General features: G+C 34.2%; 1 long non-coding RNA gene across 3 annotated transcripts in view; it reads right to left on the bottom strand.

The window, feature by feature from the left end:
• The window catches only part of LOC139363830 (uncharacterized), a 125,017-nt gene that overhangs the window by 72,152 nt on the left and 37,754 nt on the right, over positions 1-15,111 (bottom strand). The window contains exons 4-6 of one of the 3 annotated variants that reach the window (XR_011624865.1): positions 8,593-8,739; positions 7,180-7,315; positions 3,240-4,193 (exon numbers count right to left, since the gene is read on the bottom strand). This is a non-coding gene — a long non-coding RNA (uncharacterized lncRNA). Of the gene's footprint in view, positions 1-3,239; positions 4,246-7,179; positions 7,316-8,592; positions 8,740-15,111 lie in introns of those variants that run through there. The other 2 variants (XR_011624864.1, XR_011624863.1) reach the window with 2 other exon arrangements.

The raw sequence follows: 15,111 nt of genomic DNA on the forward strand, positions 1-15,111 counted from the left end.
CAATTTTTATTGTTTTTTGTTTTTTTGTGGTTTTTTTTTTGGTCTTTGTTGGCTTTTTAAAAAAAATAATAAACTGATAATACCAAGAGGTTTTTAGTTTTGGTTTTTGTTTTATTGTTTTACTTTGAGATGTTTGGGTTTTTGCACATTTCCAAGCTCTTGAAGTGAGAAGTTAGGAAGCATGGATTTCTGGAGAAGATAACAATATAACCATACGAGTTTAAGTGAATGAGTACTAGGTGTTCAGCAGCAGTAAGAGCAATTCATGGGTTCAAGATGCAAGGGCAGAAAAAATGTAACCTCACCAGCTGTAAACTGAGCTTCTCATTTAAACAGATTGCCTGTACTGAGTTGGTCTTTACTCCTGTTACATACATTTATTCATACAATTTGAGAAAAAGAGGAGGTGTGTTTCTGTTCTTAACCTCGGTAATAATTTCCCATCTTTTAGTTACTTATTTTCGAGATAACAAAGGATTCTCACTCATTATATGAGGTATTTGGAGAAAAATGGAAAGTCAGTGTGGTGTCATAAGCAGCACACACTTGGTTGAAATAATAGCTACTGGCACTATCTAGCTGTGTGAGCTTGGGCAAGTTATTTAATATTTCTGAGATTATCCTATATGTTTATGATAAATAATATAATCTATATGTGTGTGATAAAAATCTATATTTATTCTCAACTGTATGTGTGTAATAACCAAACCAACTTACAGGTTACTAAGTATGAAATTGGTATATGAAAAATGCTTAGCTCAAGTTATGACACAGGAGTTTAGGGAGTTAAGAAGTGGCCATTGTCATTAATAATACTTATATTTTTAAGTACATGAATTACTGTCATATTCATTACATCATATTAATAACTGTGATGGTTAATTTTTAGCATCCACTTGACTGGGTTAAGGGATAGCCAGCTAGCTGGCAAACCATTATTTCTGGGTATGTCTACAAGGGTGTTTCCAGAAGAGATTAGCATCCATCCTCATCAGCGTGGGTAAGCACCATATAACTGGTTGAGGGAAGGAATAAACAGGCAGAGGAAAGAAGAATCTCTCAGTTTTCTGGAGCTGACGTCTTTATATTCTCCTGCCCCTGTACATCAGAACTCCAGGTTCTTAAACTCTGGACTCTGGAACATGCACCAGCAGCCGCTCAGGTTTTCAGGCCTTTGGCTTCTCGCTGAGAGTTACAACATCGTCTCCATTGTTTCTCAAGCCTTTGAATCTTACTCAATTATACCACTGTCTTCCTCGATTCCCCAGCTTGCAGATGGCATATTGGCATATCATAGGACTTTTCAGACAGCATAATCATTTGAGTCAATTCCTAGAATAAATCCCCTATCCCGTCTCTTGTATATTATATAGGATATATATATATATATACACACACACACACACACACACACACAGTGTAATACAGTGTACTTCTGTTTCCCTGGAAAACACCCTAACACAATAACTTTGTCTACAATTCCATTTTAGAAAGTGACTCTAACTCATTTTTCCTCAATATGGATTATTTAATCAAAAGCAAGATAATATAATATTCAAGGAGTCAGGATAATATATTAAAAGTAGCAATGTAGTAGGGCTTAAGAACACTAATTGTACTCATTCAAACTGAAACTACCCATGCAATCTTTTAGTTAGCTTGTAAATTTAATTAATAGACTTTTTTTTAGTTTAAAGTTTACAGAAAATGAGCAGAAAACACAGGGTTCTCATGTAACATTTTCTTCCCTCAGTTTTCTCCATTATTAACATCTTAAATTAGAGTGGTAGATTTTTTTATAAATTGATGAGCCAATATTGACACATCACTAACTGAAGTTTATGGTTTACATTAGAGTTCACTCTTTGTGTTATACATTCTATGGGTTTTGAGAAATTTGTAAAGAAATATATGAACCATTACAGTGTAATACAGCATATATTCATTCACTTCTCAAAAATTGCCTGTGCTCCACCTTTTCATCCCTTTCTCCTTCTCTACAAACTCCTGGCAACTGCTCTTGTTTTTTACTGTCTCCATAGTTTTGCCATTTTCATGGCTGAATAATATTTTACTCTATAAATTTGCCATAGCTCATCCATTCATTCACTCACTAAACAACTTTTGGTTGCCTCCAAGTTTTGGCAATAAAGGTAATGTAAACATTTGTGTGCAAGATTTTACACAGACAAAAGTTTTAAACTCCTCTGGGTAAATATCAAGGATTATAATTTCTAGATCATATGATAAGTGTATGAATAGTTTTGTAAGAAATTGAAACACTTACTTCCCAAATGCCTGGACCATTTTGCATTCCCACAAGCAATGAATGAAAGTTCTTGTTGGTACCCATCCCAGCTAGTGTTGAGTGTTTTCAGTGTTTTGAATTTTGGTCATTCTAATAGGTCTGTTGTGGTATCTCATTGCTGTTATAATTTACAACTTCATAATGACATATGATGTGGAGCATCTTGTTATATGCTTATTTGTCAAATGCATACCCTTTTTCCCATGCAAACATGAGGAAGCCAATGACCTCCTCTGGATCATGAAATAGTAGAGAAAGTAGTTCCTATATCGCAGAAGTGTGATGCCAAGACATTCATGAAGGTAATAATGGATGTCTAAAGCTATGTTTCAAGATGAAAGGGCAATTGTAAATGTTTACATGATTGAGATTATTAAACTGAGAAGGGGAAAATTGATTAGGATTTATAATTGCAGTTTGTTAGATCAATTCTTTCAAAACATGGGGCCTGATAATTCTTTTTTTTCTTTGTTTGTTTCTGAGACAGAGTCTCACTCTGTCACCGAGGCTGGAGTGCAGTGGTGCCATCTCAGCTCACTGCAACCTCTGCTTCCCGGGTTCAAGCAATCCTCCTGACTCAGTCTCCTGAATAGTTGAGACTACAGGTGCCTACCACCACTCCCGGCTAATTTTTGTATTTTTAGTGGAGACCGGTTTTCACCATGTTGGCCAGGCTGGTCTCAAACTCCTGACCTCAAGTAATTCGGTGCCTTGGCCTCACAAAGTGCTCAAATTACAGGCATGAGCCACTGAGCCCAGCCCTAATGTTTTTTTTATGTTTATTTATTTATTTATTATTTTTGTTTTGAGACGGAGTTTCGCTCTTGGCACGATCTTGGCTCACTGCATCCGCCTCCCGGGTTTAAGCAGTTCTCTGCCTCAGCCTCCAGAGTAGCTGGGATTACAGGCGCCCACCACCACGCCTGCCTAATTTTTTTTTTTTTTTTTGTATTTTTAGTGGAGACAGGGTTTCACAATATGGGCCAGGCTGGTCTCAATCTCCTGACCTCGTGATCAACCCACCTTGGTCTCCCAAAGTGTTGGGATTACAGGCGTGAGCCACTGCACCCAGCCCCTAATATTCTTTATATTATAACTTGCTGTCTCTCTGATGGTATTATCCAAACTTCTCTTGCTCATTTACATAATTGAGCGTTTCAGCTCTGATTTATCCTCTCTATCTTTTTCATAGTCATATTATAATCTTATATTCTATTGTTTCTTCTCATAGTCTCAAAATTCATGGCCACTGGGTATTGATATTATGATGATACAGTTTACTTTTCTGTATTACAAGACGGAAGACAAACATTTTCACTTCCTATAGTAAAAATAGCCTACACTGAGACAGCTGATGATGCTCCCACATGCTGGGGAAAATATTTCACTGACATACTCTGTCATCTGGATTATTGCAAATGACACTGAGGCAATTGGTTTGGTAAGTTTTCAGACACATTTCTAACAAAGCCAATCATGTGAATATGTCAAATTCATTCTACCACTATTTAACTTAGATCCCAACCCTAAAATATATTTCTACCACTGGGATTTCATAGCATGCACAAACACAGTGTATGAAGATTCTGAATAAAGCTTCCTGAACCTGTTAAGAAAGCCACCTAACAATAATGCGCCTTTACTCACAGATGAACTTTTTCAACTTACCTTTTACCACCTTCTGCCAACTATTAGAAAAATTGCTCTTTAGTACATTTATTACCCAATTCTTTTTCTGTCTCAGTTTCATTTCCACTTCTGTTTCAGAATATTGATGTTAGGTCCATTTAAGGAATGTTTGCTGGATTCCATATCCTGTTTTACCATCACTGAGGTTATATCAGCTCCCAGTGTATTCTTACACAGGGAAATGTAGAGATGGAAGCTGTTGACATGATAAAAGTGTGTTCATTGTGGTAAACAGTACCTTTAGGAGTCTGGAAAAGGAACATATAACAAGTGATTTATACTTGCATCTATAAAATATGTCAATTAAAGATGCATGACACAGCTGCATAAGTGGAGAAAATGAAACTTGACAGAAATAAGTTTGAAGTACAGGAAATCAAAGAACTGAACAATAAAACAAGAGGCCTGCAAAGCTGTTGAAATAAACAAACTTAAGGACCTATTTTTTTTAAGTCAGATGTTGCAATTTTAATTCACAAGTCACAAATCAAGGAAATCATTACACTCACTTAAATTCCAAAGTGGACATAAGGAAGTTTTCCCTTATAGTTATGTGTCTATATGCTATAACCTTAGTTACATATCCTTAGAAAATATGCTTTTTGAGTTTTTATATTTAGTGTGCATTTTTTCCCTTAAAATAGAATAACTCTTCTCTTTCTTCTCCAAAATCCCTCCCTTAATTTCCTTCTACTTAATTCATATTTTTAAAATTCTTCCATAGTAGCATGTTCTGGCATCTCTTAGAATACTTCTCAGAGTATATCCGAGGGTGTGGGTCTTTCTCCCATATTTGGCTATCAGCTCCTCAAGGGCCAGTCCATGTCCTATCTAAATTGACTTCCAATCTCTCCTCTATCACCTAGTGCAAGCTCTGGCATAAAACATTCTTCCAATAACCTATTTCCATTAACTCCATAAGGAGAGACAACTGTGAACCTTTACCTTCCAGAGAGAAGGCCTATAAAAATGTGTGTTGTAATTACCTGTCACGTATAAACATGAAGAGTGACAAATGAGTAGTTAGAGTCTGAAGTTGGTGGCACTATATCTTTTACTTCTTGTCCTTGGCCTCCACAAAAATCCCACATGTGTTATGTAATATACAGTAGAACCATTTAAAAAACACCCATGGTATAATTTCCAACCACAACCTCCAACTTGAGGCAACGTGCCCAGGGCCTGGTTTGAATTAACAGTGAGTCAACTCAGTACTTACAAGTAAAGAACACATTTTCAGGTTCTGAACAGAAAGAGTTCTTAGAAATTTTAATTCCTTACTAAGAGGAAATGGGAAAAAATAATTTAAATAGTCTTAGAAGTTGAGATGAATAAAGTATTCATTATCCTTCTAATTCTCTAAACAAGGTATCAGTGAATACCATATCCTGTTTTGGAAAAACTAAATTCTTCTAGTGACTTAGTATAAGGGAATGAAGACAGTTTAAATAACATGTCTTGTTTAAAAAACAATGTTGTTAATTTGATACTTTTTAAAACCAATATTCACTAACATATCAGTAGGGACTTTTTGTAAGAAAGTTCAAGTAGATGCTGGTAAATAAGTTATGGGAAACCAACTAAAAGTCACTGTTGAAAGTTTCTAACCTTTCTCCTTGCAGCTTCCAAAGGAGATTTAGATAATCTTCCAAAGGAGATTTAGATAATCTGATCAATCAATCAGTTATGGACATGCCACAAGTTTTACTGGAAATAAATATTTTGCAAACATGTTCTATATTTTTCTTTATTCTCAAAGCTTATATTATCTGAAGTGTTATATACTCAATACAGATGATAACCTAAAACAATGCTTTTGATCACTGAACTATTTTTTGTTTAGCATTATACTCTGTGTATTCTCTAGAAGATAATCAGGCATATTAACAATGAAATATTTCCTTATCTTTTTCTATATATCATCTGAGTTAAAATATATCAATTGTTAGAGCTTTGTTAATAAATTTGGGTCTTACAAATGGCTTCTAATTCCTGCAAAGCTGTTAATGAGAGAAATGACAACAACCCCTTGGACCAATAATTAGGCAAGATGAAAATATTTGCAGCTACAGTTTGTCTACTTAAGAAACTGCCACTATATCTATCAGAAGAATCAAGTGCTGAGCTGGCTGACATTTGCTCCGTGCAAACTGACTCCAGAGAAGGGTTAAAATAATCACTCCCTTCCCAGCCTCCTAGGTATGTTAAAAGGACCAGTAAAAAAGGAGGAAGGAAAGAAAGGTACAAAACAATTAACATGCATTGCCACCTAAACCACAGCTTCTTTTACGATTGAGATTTTTGTTTTTGTTTTATTAATACATCTTTTGGAGGACAGCAGGAATACCTCATGCTTACTGGAAGCATACGGCTATCCAAACATGACATAATACAGAAGAAAGAGAACTATAGGCTGATTCATTAGAGCAATATCAAACGACTGCCCTAGTCATCTATTATGGGGCAACAAACTATCCCAAAATTCAGTTGCTTAAAACAATGGTAACCACTTATTTTTCTCATGAAATCTGCAAGTAAATAGGTCTCAGTGGGGAAGGCTGGTCTCTGTTCCATTGAGCATCAATTGGCATTGCTTAACTGAAAACTGAAGAATCTGCTTTCAAGATGATTCATTAATATGGCTGGCGAGTTTTTGCAAGATGTGGCTGTGAACTTAGCTTAGACTGAGTGATGAAAGTCTTGCTTCTTTTTATGTGAGCCCTTCTATGTGTCCTGGACTTCTTCACAACCTGGTATCTGAGATTCAAGATCAAGCATCCTAAGATAGAGTCAGCAGAAGCTCTATCACTTTCCATGTCCTGGACTCAGAAATCTCAGTAGTCACTTCCGTCCTACTTCAGCAGTTGAGGCAATACAAAGGGTCTTTCAGTTTCAAGAAGCAAGAATAGGGGCAATAGAATTTACCTGTTCATGAAGGAATTATAAGGTTCTGGAAGAACATGTGGGGTGGGAAATATTGTTAAAGCCAGTTCTGAAAAATGAAATCTTTCACAGAACCACTAGGAGTGATATAAGAAATTTGTTATAGGGATTAGAATTAAAGTAATTATGACAGCCAGTGAAGAAGTCAATGTAAAGTCTGAGTCCCTAGTTTAGTGGTGGGCCTGAAGTCTGGAAAGGAAGATGGAATATTGGAATTTTGAGAAGGAATTAGAACTCACATCAGTTTCTCTCCAGAGTGTGCATCAGTCTCTCATTGCCTCCAGTCCTCCACATTTGATGATGCAGGTGAAAGGCTGAAGAGGTTTCACAGTTGGCCAGAGATCTGTACACAAATTGGTCCAGGACTTGGCAATACTGAAAAAGGAGGCATACTCAGTGTGAATTGCAGGAGTTAATGACCCCGCTGCTACCTTTCTGCAACAAACTGCTCCAGCAGATCCCTTACAGCCTGCCTGAACTGCACTGACCTAAGTGAGAACATAGATGCTGCCACAGGCCCGCACATAGTTCTATTACTGCCAGTTGCCCAGAAGCGCTTGTACTGGCCTGTGCACCGGCTCACCTGTGTGCTTCCCCTCCTGCAAGGGGTTGAGAGCTGCGAGCTGAGTAAACCAGCCAAATCCTTCTCAAGTCTCACAAAGGGGTCAAAGGAACTATCACATTTCACTTTTTACCTGATTTCTGTTTTAATCAGATATTAATATTGTGATCTCCTCCCTTTGCTTGAATTTCTCTTGTATATTTATCTTTTTAATTTTTAACCTTCTGTATGTATTTAAGTGAGCCTTGTACAAATAGCAGAATGTTGAATTTGTTTTGTTAGTCAATCATTCTGAAGATATTTTTATTTTATTGAGTTAATCCAATTTACATCATTATATTTGATCAGTTATGTCATATTATTTTGTTTCTCTGTTTCAGAGGAATGAATATATTTTGTCTTTTACGGAGTGTTTTATTTTTTCAAAATTTTAATTTTAGACTAAAAAGTTAATATAATAATTTGACACTCTCTATTTTTTTATGGTCTCCTAATGTGAGCTAGTATATTTAAGTGAGCGTGTAACCTCTCCTTCCCAAAACACCCTGTCACTCCAGGATCTCAGTTGAAGTAGGCTATTGCCTTACTATCCCACTTAATACTCAAACACGGTCCTGCTTCTTCCTACACTTTTAACAAATTTAGCATATACACATTGGCAGAGCAGAGAGCACTGCATTACTAAGTTATCTATTTTACTCCAGTAAATAGGAAAAAATGTATTTACGCTTATCATCTCTTTCTGATGTCAATGTCTTCATTTTGTATTTGCCTTAAGTTTGTAGATTTTTCAGTAAGTGATTATGAGAATATCTTTGCACATGCAAGTCAGTTTATTGGAAGCTTATATATTTAAAATTCATTTTGACTAGATATAAAACTTTATGGCCCATATTTTATTTTATTAAATATCTTAAATATGTTATTTCAATTTCTTCTTGTATAAAGTGTTCCTGTGAAAAATATAAAAACAATCTGAATTCCTTTTCTTTATAAATGACTTGCTTTTTATGCCTGAATTCCCAAAAGATTTTTTTCCTTTTTCTTTACAATTCTGTAGTTTGTCAAGTTTGACAGTATAATGTCTTGCCTTTCTCAGTTGATTTTAGCAATGTCCTTTGAGTATGTAGCATGAAGTTATCTTTTATGTTAAGAAATTTTTCTTCAACTATGCTTATTTTTCGCTTTGTTTCATAGGAATGTTTTTCCTTTTTGTTCTTCAGGAGCTCTTTCCATCCTAAAGAAAAAAAAAGGAGGAATTATATATGTGTGTATACCTCCTGTGTATCATATGTTATTCTAAATTTTTATGTTTTTTTATTTGTAAAATTTTCACACTTTCAATCTTACATTTTTTCTAATATCACTCATTTTTGCCGTGATGTTCCTTTCTATTTCATTTCGATTTCTGAAATGACGTTTTATTTTCTGAGTGTATCTTCTTTCATCAAATCTGCATCTCAAATCATTTTATTTCTGAATTGATTTGTGTTGTTCTTTCATAGCATCTATCATTTTAAAATTAGTTTTTGATCATTTTGAGATACCAGGTGACTGTATTCATCTGTTCTGTGAGCAAGTCACTCGAATGCACTTTATTGCTCGTTGGGATGTTACTCTGCTTTTTATGCTTTTTTAAAAACATAAATTAAGGATAAAATTTGACTAAAACTTTGTTGTTGTTTTTTAATATGTGGAATTAATTTTTCCATGTTTTTAGGATGTTTGAGTGACATAGGAAAACTTTAGGTTTTTGGAAAGTAATGCTTTTTTTTGTTGTTGTTGTTCTGTTTTGTTTTTTGGTTTTTGTTTTTTTTTTAATCTCTATAGATCACTCTTCTATTGTTTCGGCAAATTGATCAAAAATGTTTATATAATTTCCTTAGTCTGATTTTCTACTTTTGTCTGAATCTTCTCTTTCTCTATTTCCTTTTGTTATTCATTTTTAATTGAACTCCCAGCAGTTTCTCCTTAGCATGGGGCTTTGTCTTGTTAGTTTCACTAAGACCCAGGATTCCTCTGCGCCATAACTGTTATACTTTGTCACATCACTGCCCTTTGCACTTCCCTGTGAATTGCTGTGAATGAATTCACTTGTTCTTCTCCTCAGATCTTCCCCCAAATCTTTTCAGTGTGTATCTGTGGAGCATTTCTCTAAGCTATCAGAATTTCTGTTTCTTTCTTCAACTTCCTCCCATTGAGAGGCCAATAATTTATAGGTCATGTAAATGTTGGCATTTTTACCAACTTGGTGGTATATGAAATCCACAGGGATGCATTATTATCTGTTTTATTCTGTGAATATTGTTCATGTCATTGGCTTAGACTTACTAGTTGTCTTGCCTGCCTTTATACAAAGATTAGATAGATTCAACTATGCTCCTGTTACCACCATCTTTCAAAAATCCACTCCTTTAAAATGGAAATTTCAACAGATGAATGAATGGATAAAGAAAATGTGGTATATATACACACAAAAGGAATACTATTCAGCTGTGAAAGCAAGGGAAATTCTGTAATATGTGATAACATGGAAGAACCTAAAGGACAAAATGTTAAGTGAAATAAGCTAGGCACAGAAAAACAAATATTGTATGTTCTCAATCAAATGTGGAGTCTAAGAAAGTGGATCACATAGAAATAGAGAGTAGAATGGTAGTTACTAGCGACTAGGGTGGTAGAAGCGTGGGGCATTAGGGAGATGTTGATCAAATGATACATATTTATAGTCAGATAGGATGAGTAAGTGTAAGAGATCTACTGTACAGCATAGTAACTACAGCTTATGACAATATGTTCTATTCTTGAAAAATGCTAAGAGAGTGGATAAGCATTTGCACCACAAAAATAATAACTATGTGAAGTAATGCATTTGTTAATTAGCTGAATTTAACCGTTTCATCATATATAGATATGTGTATATCAAAACATCATATTATACACAATAAATACATACCATTTTACATAAGAATCTAAACATAGATAAATACTTTTTTGAAAAACGGAAATCTGATCATATTGCCTTAGATTTAAATTTTTTCCTTTCCCTTAGGAACAATATGAATGATTATATGCTTCAAATTATTAATGTTAATGCAGTACACATAATTAGTTAAATCATGAAACTACTAATCATAGTAGGGGTAACAGGAGTTCTCGACAAAATAATCTTTGAAGTGACTACAGGACAGCGAGATAGGTGTTCTGGCAGAAGAACATACTGTTTTGTTTCTTGCTGTATTCCAAGTTCTTAAAAAAATGATTGGAAAGTAGTACATATTCAGCAAATCCAGCTGAAAAAGTTGAAAACATAAATGATTTAATTAGCCACACAATGTGAGTGTGAAGCTTCATAAAAAGTTTAAAGAAAGTAATGTTTATTTGGGAATAATTTGTATGTATATCCTTAAGGTAAACAAATGTTATTTGAAGGCACTAGGGAAGATAGAATGTTTTCCCCTGGAATATTTGTATGTATGTGCGACAGAAATCTAAGAAACACTGTCACGGAGCCTCTTCAGGTGTTAATGGCGGATCACCGGAGATCAGGAGTTCAAGACCAGCTTGACCAACATGGGGAAACCATGTCTCTACTAAAAATACGAAATTAACCAGGCATGGTGGTGCAAGCCTGTAATCCCAGCTACTTGGGAAGCTGGGGCAGGAGAATTGTTTGAACCCTGGAGGCAGAGGTTGCGGTGAGCCGAGATCACACCATTGCACTCTAGCCTGGGCAATAAGAGTGAAACTCTGTCTCAAAAAAAAAAAAAAAAAAAAAAAAGAGTTAATTTTCTGGGTTAAATCTTCAACCACTATCCTTCTGGTTGAAAGTTCCAAGTGTGATTGTAAATTTCTGTTTTCATTTGGTTTGATGATATAAGAACCTCTGGTTCCAACAAAAACATTTCTAGAAGCTCAATATATAAATCAGATAGGAGAGAAAGGGGTTCACGTGAAGAAGAATAGAGAAGAGCTTATTGTCATTGCCCCTTATGTGCCTCTGCTCTCCAGCTCTACCCACTTACACTCTGCACCGTTCCAATCCCAGAGACTAAACCTGGAAGTTTTAGTTATTGCAACTGTACGGGCCTGCTTAATATAGGCTATCCACCCGCTCACCTCAGAGGAAAAAAGTAATCTCTTGATAATAGAATGTTGCCTTTTTAAATTTAGTGACAACTATTTATTTTTACTTTTCACAAAATATTTAGATGTCAATGGGAGAAAAAATATATAGATTCTAATTAGAAGAAACTAAGAGTCATGATTCATGATAAGTAAAAATTAATTTTTTAATAATTTTAATCATACAATAATAGGAGGTTTGGAAATCAACTTAATTAAATTTTCAAATAAAATTTTGTAGCAAGATCAGGTGAGAATATTCTGCAAGTTCTATGAAAGACATTAATACATAAAAAATTAAATAGATATAAAAACACTATTATTAAAGAAATTTTACAGGGATTGGTAATAAGGAAATAACTGTTTGAAAGAATTTGTAACTCATCTTCAAATATTCTCTTTTTAGTCATTTATAAATTTTTTTATAAGAAATATAAGATTATATGCACAAAAGGATAAAAAAAGACAGAAAATCCTTTCCTCTGGTTAAAAATTGACTTCTGCTGTACTCCGATTTTCTAAGAATTAGGTTAAACACGAAAGTTTTATATGTTATATGTTATAAATATGTATATTTTTATACCAAGATGTATAATTTTTAAAAGACAAAAGAATTTCAACTTTTATAAAGTTCTGTTGGGAGCAATCTGGAAGAAAATCCAAAGTTCTTCGAGATAATACTACTTTTACCTCAATACTCAGAGTATGGTTAGGATTTTTAGCTGATGTTTTGAAAATCAGATGCAGTCCTGACATGTCTAAATTAGCCAGGTTTTAAGTTTATTAATGAGTCTATGCTGTGCATTCTCAAAATTGCCCCAGTGGGAACAACAACTGGTTCTTGGTGACGAGGTTCAGGGGGAACAAAGAACCATAATTATTTTATACAGAGAGCGTGTATCTATCTATATCTATCTATCTATCTATCTATCTATCTATCTATCTATCTATGCATTACAGAAATAGATACAATCTGTAATATTAAATTTCCATAGTAGAAAAATTTTTTAATGTTTAAAAAGACTGCTTGCGATGTAACAATGAAAAGGATGAGAAATATTGGAATATACTAAAATATCATCCTCTTACAAAGCATCCTTCGCCAAATGAAATTAGTTCTTCAAAGATGCATATGTAGAAAAGAAAACTAGGAAAATATAACAATGCCATCAATAGCCTGGCATGACCTTGGGCTCATGCTAGTTTTTAAGATAGTTTCATCTTTTTTAATTTATGAATTGATGAACAGCTATAAAACTTTTTGGCATGATCATGAAGATTACATACTAAAAGAAAAGGCTGTGTACGTAGAATAAAAATGTAGACACAAAATCACAATTGCATTTTTTAATAAATGTATTTTCATGCAGATCTATTTATACTTATCATTAAACTACTATACAAATATATAAAACTTTCTAATACTATATCTTTATACACAGATAGTTCATTTGCAGATAACATAAAATAAAATTATTTATTTACTTGCCCAATTATTTTGGAAATAAGTGGTTTAATTCAGCAAGTATTTTTTTTTTTTTTTTAGACTACTGGTTTGACTAGGTCATACTGTGCACTTTTCAAATTACCAATGTCATGAGACACAGCCATGATTTTTCCTGTAAACCTGTATAAGCAAAGAGAGGATTTAACAATCAATAATCTATCAGAAAATTACATTCGTAATGAACGTTTAAGCACCAGAGAAGATTTATAATTAAGAAGACAATTTATAATAAGACAATTTATAATTAAACAAGTTTCTAGTAATATTTTCAGTTTCAGAATGCAGAAAGGATAAAATACCGTTGCGCACATGGAAAGGTCTTAAGAAGCCAAAGAAAATTGAAAATTAAAGGAAATTTAAATTGAAGAAAAATTTAAAATAACACTTATACAGTACAGCTGAGAATGTTAAATATGAATCCCCAATTTATAAAATAGGCTCAACTGGGTTAGGTATCATGATCAGCATCTAATAAGTGACAGGATTGGTAGTTGCAGCATTTGAACCTAAGCCCTTCTAATAACTAAGTTCCTTTGCCCCCTTTATTGTCACACTTCTCTAGTACATAGTACTTAATTATATAAAATATACGACTTTCTCAGTAAAATACAGAACACCTTGCTAAAAACCAATTTGCAACAGACAAGAGGAAATTTCTCAGGAGGGAATAGCATATGCAGAGCAGACTAAACATAGTTTGGTCACGGGGAACATAATACAGAGATCTTTCTACCTGATAAGCTTCACGTTAGGGAATAGTAAGAGTTAAGTTTGATACAAAGGGTTGCTATGTGCTAATTTTTTTATTTGTGATACGAAGGCTCACTCTGTTGCCCAGGCTGGAGTGCAATGGCGCGATCTCAGCTCACTGCAACCTCTGCCTCCTGGGTTCAAGCGATTCTTCTGTCTCAGCCTCCTGAGTAACTGGAATTACAGGTTCCTGCCACCATGCCCGGCTAATTTTTTTGTATTTTTAGTAGAGATGGGGTTTCACTATATTGGCCAGGCAGGTCTCAAACTTCTGACCTCAGGTAATCCACCTGACTTGACCTCCCAAAGTGCTGGGATTACAGATGTGAGCCACTGTGCCCAGACTGATATGTGCTAATTTTTATAAATAATTTGCTTTTTTTGATAAAGACATCAGTAAAATATTATTTTGTTTTTGGTCCTCTAGCAAGGTTTTATAGTAGTTTTGAGCTTTCTAGTTTTAAAGTATTCCAGAAGTATTTAAAACTGTAAACAATATTGGTGTGTAACAAGCAACCTTCCAAATTTTCCTTTCTAAATGATGCAAAATAACTCAAAAATATATTTGGTTACATAAAAACATTGATTTTACTGCATGACAAAAAAGATAACATAACCAAAATCAAAACACATTGACAAACAAGGAGAAAAATATTTGCAACATATACCAAAAGAGCTGAATATCCCTAATTTTTAAAGTACTCTCAAAAACTGAGACACAAAGTACCAGAGATCCAGTAGGAGAATAGGAAAACTTCCTGAGCAAATAACTCAGAGATGAGACATGCTTTACTCACCTCTCACTGTAAACCTTTCTAAAACTTTCTACAATCCATAAATTCACCAAAAATCCTTGCAGAGGCACTCTGCCAGGCATAAAATGTAACACTCAAGGATATTTAGTATTATACAGATTTGTGTCCTTCAACCCTGAACTGTACTTTACAATTGAGCCATAGCAAAGAATACCTCCTGATTTTAAAACATTCATTTAAAAATTAAGCTTGTAAAATTGAATCAGCTGTCACTGAAGTACTTGAATAAAACATTTCTTACTTGAATCACTTTGTGCTCTTTTTTATGTAAGTACTACTTAATCATCTATTAAAAACTGAAAAAATTATCATTATTCACTTTTCCAAATCTAGCAAAAACTTGATATTTCTTCAAATTTTCTCACCGTTTTAGACTCTCCTGAGTATCCTAGTCATATGCTTTTATTTTATT

The sequence above is a fragment of the Macaca nemestrina genome, chromosome 6 (genome assembly GCF_043159975.1).
Source record: "Macaca nemestrina isolate mMacNem1 chromosome 6, mMacNem.hap1, whole genome shotgun sequence".
In the NCBI taxonomy this organism is placed as follows: domain Eukaryota; kingdom Metazoa; phylum Chordata; class Mammalia; order Primates; family Cercopithecidae; genus Macaca; species Macaca nemestrina.